General features: G+C 36.3%; 1 pseudogene; it reads right to left on the reverse strand.

Annotated features, from left to right (window-relative positions):
• Positions 5,220-6,101, reverse strand: LOC105165021 (annotated as a pseudogene).

Raw genomic sequence — 6,788 nt, forward strand, 5'->3', positions numbered from 1 at the left:
GTTCTCCAACATCACGCCTCTCACCATCTAATCACGTAGCATTGTTTGCTGCTGCTATTCTTCGCCTAGCTCAGACCCGCTCGAGCATTGCAGTCACAGTTGTGCTTCTACCACCTCCATCTACCGATTTGACACCACTCCAAATTTTAGGGACATTCTCTATTTCCTTTACTTTTCATTCTCTTGTTATATGTGGTGTTTTATGATACATTGAGGACAATGTATGTACTTGGTGTGGGGTTATGATATGATTGTGCTAATAATAGTTGATGATTAGTTTGGGGAACTTTGTGTGCTGATAATCGTGATGGATTGGAGACTTGATTTTCTGGTATATATTTCTTAAGATCGTGCATCAATGGAAGTATTGATCATATTGATGTGGGAGGCAATTTTTTGTGAAGAAAATATTTGGTTTTTGGCTTGGGGTTGAAAATTTCAAATTTTTTGAAAAATACCGAAACTTGTGCTTGAAATTAGTGTCTTGAGACAAAATGTGGAAATTATCCTATGACTTGAACTAATTTCCCTGAATGTTGTCTTTTAATATCTCTGAAATTGATATGAATTTGTGGTTTAAGTTGAGGTTAGTAGGAGGAGATGACACTAGTAGCATATAAAAATTGTGTGAAGCGTATACCATTGATTGCATTAAACGAACAATGTTCAAGAATCAATACTAGATTCTATGTGTGAGCTTTGGAGCCAAAGCACTTGCATTTAATATAATAGTGCCTATACATTTCTTTTGATTGAGGGCAACAAACATAGTGTGTGCATTCTAGAACATGCTTCATAAATATTTTTGTGAATTGATGTATAAAAAATGATAAGGGCATTTATGAATAGCTAATTGACCTTGAAAAGAGCCTACTCGGAATTCACTCTTAGAAAACTCTTTTGAGCCTTAACCTTTCTTTTCTCTGTTAAACCACATTACCAGAGCTATTCAGTGAATACAAACAAGCCCGACGGCCACCTAGGTGTGCATTAAAGGTTGATATTCGAAAGGCGTACGATACTGTGGAGTGGGACTTCCTATTATCTGTACTACAGTTATTTGGGTTCCCGGTTATGTTCAATAAATGGATTGAGGAGTGTGTCACAACACCCTCATTTTTGATTGGGATGAATGGCAAACCACATGGATTCTTTCCCGAGGCACGAGGACTGAGACAAGGTGATCCCCTCTCTCCATATCTCTTTGTGCTAGTAATGGAAGTGCTGCATATGGGGTTTCTACAACCGATAGAGCAGGATATGAATTTTCACATACCATTGGAAATGTGAGGCATCCAGAATTTTTCAGTTAGGGTTTGCTGACGATCTGTTGTTGCTTTGTTTGGCTAACACAGAACCAGTTAGGGTCCTGAAAGATGGAGTAGATCGATTTGCTATATGGTCTGGACTTAGTCATCTCTCCCATTTTCTTCTTCTTAGTTATATTTTTTAGGAAGAATTTTAACACACATGTTGTGTAGCTAATTCTTTTTTTTGAGTCAATGGAACGTTGAACCCAACTGTTATGTTTTGAGATCTTGGTTTTAATCTATTTTCATCGAGTACTTTTGTCTTGATTTACATCATATGGAATAATTGATATTGATAGATCTGACATTTCGTTATTCTACTGCTATCCATGAGTTCAGTGATCCGTAATTATCATGAATAAGTGCTACAAGTAGCAAACAAATTAATTGTGTACTTCGCATGATTTATTTGTAGGGACAATGAACCTAGATTAGATGATTGCATCTATCTCAATTGTTTAATCTAGGTTCAAATGTTTTCACCAATGCAAATGCTATTGTTGAATTGATATGGAACACTATCATGCCCAGTCATAAGATAATAAGTTTTAATTTAAATTCTTGGGTCAAGTCAATTACAATAAGAAAACAAGAATTTATTATGCTATCCTAATAGATTTCATGATTGAATGATTGATTGTGAAATTAATCTTATGCGATTAATGATTAACATAACGATCGGGTGAGACATTCTCTTGGGTCAGAATACTTCTCTACTGATTTCTTTCTAGAAATTTATTTTAATTTTCTATTTATTTTTTATTAATGTGTCGTGAATTCTCAATCCAAACCCTCCCCATTTGGTTACTGCAACTTGATATAGAAATTAACCGTAGTTCTCTTGGGATTCAACTTGGTTCCACTATTGTTATAGTTGTAGGATCAATAATTAATTTTGACGGCTTTGACAACCGGTTATATATCTCGACACATTTCCACTTTCCCATACAAGCGACATAAGTGTATACCATAACTCTCCCTACTCTAGTGTGCAAATTAGCCGCACTCTCTACCATATTCTCTTGCTCTCTTTGATCTAGTATCAACTGTTGAGTGTAAATAATCTTGATAAAGAGAATACCCTTACTCATAATGTAATTCTCTTTGACCATATTCTTCCAAATGGGTTTTGATTTCCTTTAGAAAGGAAATCAAAATCGTTTTCTCCATGTGTTGTGGATCATCTCTAGAAGGTTTGTAGTTTGAAATCTAAAATGAACAAATAAGAGATAGCTTTGCTGGTTGAAACAAAACAAAAAGAGATACCATTTACATTACTCATTTCTTTTTGTTTGTCGATATTATCTATAGTCTTATATGTCTGGATGTTTATTTTTTTATTATTCTTATATTACATTTAACACCTAGAAACCACCAAGCTTACACCCTTTAGTTGAATCAAAATTATAAATCACGCTCGTTTGCTTTTCCCTTTTTGCGCTTCCGCCGCGAGGCATTCCCAAACCGACCTCCCTTCATCTTTTATATTACACTTTAATTTATACTAAGAATAGTGCATCATAATTTTCCCTCAGTCCTTGCACGTTTTGCTTTCTTAGTATATTTGTCTCCCATTATCCATGTACGCAATCAACTGGTGATGTGTACGAAACAAAGAAAAAAGTAAAAAAATTGAGAGATCCTCAAGATTTTGCTGTCTTGCAAGGATGTATGCAGAAGCCAGAGAATTTCTGGGACTTGGTATATGTAAGATTAACTCCTCCAGGGTAAAGGAAATAAATTCCATTTAGAAGGTTCCTTTGCCAGTCTATATATACTAACAATGCAGAGACTAAATAAACTCAAAGTTGTTAACACTGTTTGGATAGTTTTAGACTGAGTGAGGCTGTTTAGTTATGTTCAGTTCATTCGTCTTGGCCCATTTTAAGACATCTTCAGAAAGGCCCTGACCTGACACTCTAGTGCTACTATTAGAGTGTGACACACATCACAGAAGTTGAATGCAAGTAAAATTAAATGCTAAAATTCACTGTCAGACAGCTTTGACCAATGAAACTAGCTCCAGATAATATGAAAAGTTGAAAAACTTCTTTAAGCATTTTCTCAAACCATACAAACAAAAGAATTCGAGCTACAACTTCTGTGTCCGTATACAGGAAAGATGGATAAAAGAAACTGCTCATACTCAGAACCAATTATAGCAACAAAGGAACCAAAATCCAAGCATAACTATATCTAGCAGCATATCTAAGAGAGAAAAGATTTACATGATTTTCAGATTGTGCTCCAAATCCAGAATGTTTGGTTTCATTTTCTGGGGAATATTTATATTCCCTCAAGAAGACATAAAATATTTTAAAAGCCTTTGGGGTTTTATTCCCCATAAATGCAGTGTGCTTCACTAAAATATTTTGAAAAAGGCTAATCAAGACTATATTATGCTATATTTATAAATATTGGGACCATCACATCGAAAAGTAATATATATATATATATATACATAGATTTACATCTTCCAAGCATTACATTAATATAGGAACAATACATAATAACATAAAGTTTCATCTGATACCACAAAGCGAACAAAATTTTTGCATGACATCTACAATAGAAAATATCCTTCCGAAAATGCAACTTTGTGCATTTTTCTCCAAGAATACATCACAATAAACATTTCCAAATAAAACCAAACACATTTATTCCCACATTCATGGGCAACCCCCCCCCCCCCCAACAAAATTTTTGCATGACATCTACAATAGAAAATATCCTTCCGAAAATGCAACTTTGTGCATTTTTCTCCAAGAATACATCACAATAAACATTTCCAAATAAAACCAAACACATTTATTCCCACATTCATGGGCAACCCCCCCCCCACATTTTCCCAAAACATTTCCCCTAAAACCACCTAAAATGAAACCAATGTTCCCTTCGCTTGCATCTTCGGGCATTCCCTGAAATTTCAAGCCCGAGTTTGTTTTCAGGGGGCATCTATTGCCCTCTAAAAAGAGAAAAGAAGAAAATCATGTTCCTCTAAGGAACTAAGAAAAGGCTTGCCTAACGTTATTGTCTTTATTCAAATCTCATCTCTACAGCAGTCATATTATTCTCCATGTCATCTATCAAATTGCATCACAAATTTTCAATGAAAATGATCTGGTAAGCATGATGACTAATCTTGGTGAACAAAATAACTCTTATTAATATGAACCATATAGATGGCTACAGGCAACATAATTAGCCAAGTTCCAACTACACTATATTAGGAAAGATCACAGCTGAAAGAGCAAGACAATGAGGAGATGCAGGTGCTTATTAAATTAACATAGATACTTCTTGGGAGTATGATTATTCAAGTCTCAACAACTGTTCTGGCATTTAGATCACGGACAAATAAGTCTCTGTTCTTCCTGTTGTCTGAGCATTATTAAGTGGTACTAAATTATCAGCGTAAAAGAAAAGAAACTATCCTCCTTCACTCTCCTATAATTTAAAATGGATAAATCTTGATATCCTTGATCAACTATGCATTTACCATGGTATCCTTCCTATAGCAAAAAGTGACAATTCATCACAACCAAATCAATTTCAACAGAACAAGATTTCTTGAATTTTTTCAAATGCAAAACGCATGATAATTAACTTTTCACTACATTTGACTACATTTCGCTTAAAGCAAAATGACCAAGAAAGTGGGACACAGTGAAAAAGTGAGACACAGGCTAGCAGTCCAGGCAATTAAGATTAAGACACAAAAACAACAACTAAGATATAAACAGCCAGATACTCATACTATTGCAATTAAGTAAATATTATATATCATGTAAACATCTGAAATGGACAGTTTTTGTGACAAATTTACCTCCTTCACCTAACAAATGAAAAGACTAACATACCTTCCGAAAAACCAACTTCGGACATTCGTTTCTGAAGTTCTTTATTCACCTAAGAAATTTGGCCAGAAGAAGCCTTGGAACTTCGAAAATCCTTCTTCAACTCTGTCACTCTCTTCATACATGCTGACTTTGTTTTTCCAGGAACTGAAGCTGCAATCTTCTCCCATCGCATTGCAACGTCCTTTGGGAATGCCTTTAATACGTTGAGCAATGCTAAATCCTCCGCAGGACTCCAAGTACTCTCCTTCCTCCCTTCTTCACATTTTGATTTTCTATTCCAATTTCAGCATTTGCTTCATTCCCTCCCTTATCAACAAGGCGTCTATCAACAGGCTTACGATCCTTTAAAAACTTACTGTAAGAGTCTTGATCACTCACTTTCCTCTCTCCCATTTCTTTAGCCTTTCGTATCATTGCTTCCACCTTATGCTTCCCCTTGAACCCCTCAGCTATTGCCTCCCAACGGCCGGCTTCCCCACCGGATGCTTCCCCATTAACTTCCTCAATAAGTCCTCATCCACCTCACTCCACTTACTTTGCTCCACGGATTTGTTTTCAGTAAACGACTCATTAAATCTATTAGATTCATTATCCGCTAAATCAACAAGCGGCCCATCTGTAGTTGTCGATCTCTCTAAAACCCCATCGGATCTAACAACGTCTTCAGATGGTTTCTTGCGAATTTTTGTCAATTTTCTATTGAATTTTTCAGTAGCTTCAATCAAAATATTCGGGCTTTGATGAAGTATTACTGCAACTAGCAACTCAATTGCAGCAGTCACAACACTCACACTCTATAGATATTGAAGGCAACATTGAAAACGATGAAGATGTTGAACTAATTGATGCTGGATGAAATGAAAAGTCGCACTCCACTGTCACACTTTTATTTCTCTTTATTGTGTAGATTGCTGACATGTACTTGACTCATTTATTCCTCTTGGCATTGCTCCACGTCATTGCCCAGTTGGTTAGGCATCCGTTATATCAGTTCGCTATGTATATAAACTGGAAGTTATCTTCACTCTGTTCAGTAACAATTCTACAGAGAAATTGAGTTTTCATCCATGGATTTCATTCGTCTCCTTTGCTGGTATTTTGTTTTCTGCAAATGTCACATGGTATCAGAGCCTTCACCATGAAGGTCTCAGCATACTGAGGTCGTTATATTGACACTTGCATCATTGATACTGAGATATGGCGGATTCATCCATGAATCCGATTTACAGAGCGGCTACAGAGCAACAGGAACGTGAAGCCTTGTACATACACCCTTCGGAAAATTCGAGCCTTGTGCTCTCCTCTTCTCCGTTGGATGGTAAGAACTTCTTACCTTGGAGTCGTTCGGTTTACGTAGCGCTATGCACCAAAATGAAGCTCGGATTTATTGATGGAACATTTTCGAGACCTACCGTCGATTCAGTCATTTTTTAATAATGGCGACGATTGGACATGATGGTAATGTCGTGGATTTGGAATTCAATTTCCAAAGATATCGTTTGAATCGTTTATGTATGTGACTTCCTCTCATGAACTATGGCTTGAGATTCAAGGGAGGTACGGGCGTAGTAACGGTCCCATGGTTTATCAGATTCAGCGTGAATTGAGCTTGATCTCG

This window comes from Sesamum indicum, linkage group LG6 (assembly GCF_000512975.1).
Source record: "Sesamum indicum cultivar Zhongzhi No. 13 linkage group LG6, S_indicum_v1.0, whole genome shotgun sequence".
Lineage (NCBI taxonomy): Eukaryota > Viridiplantae > Streptophyta > Magnoliopsida > Lamiales > Pedaliaceae > Sesamum > Sesamum indicum.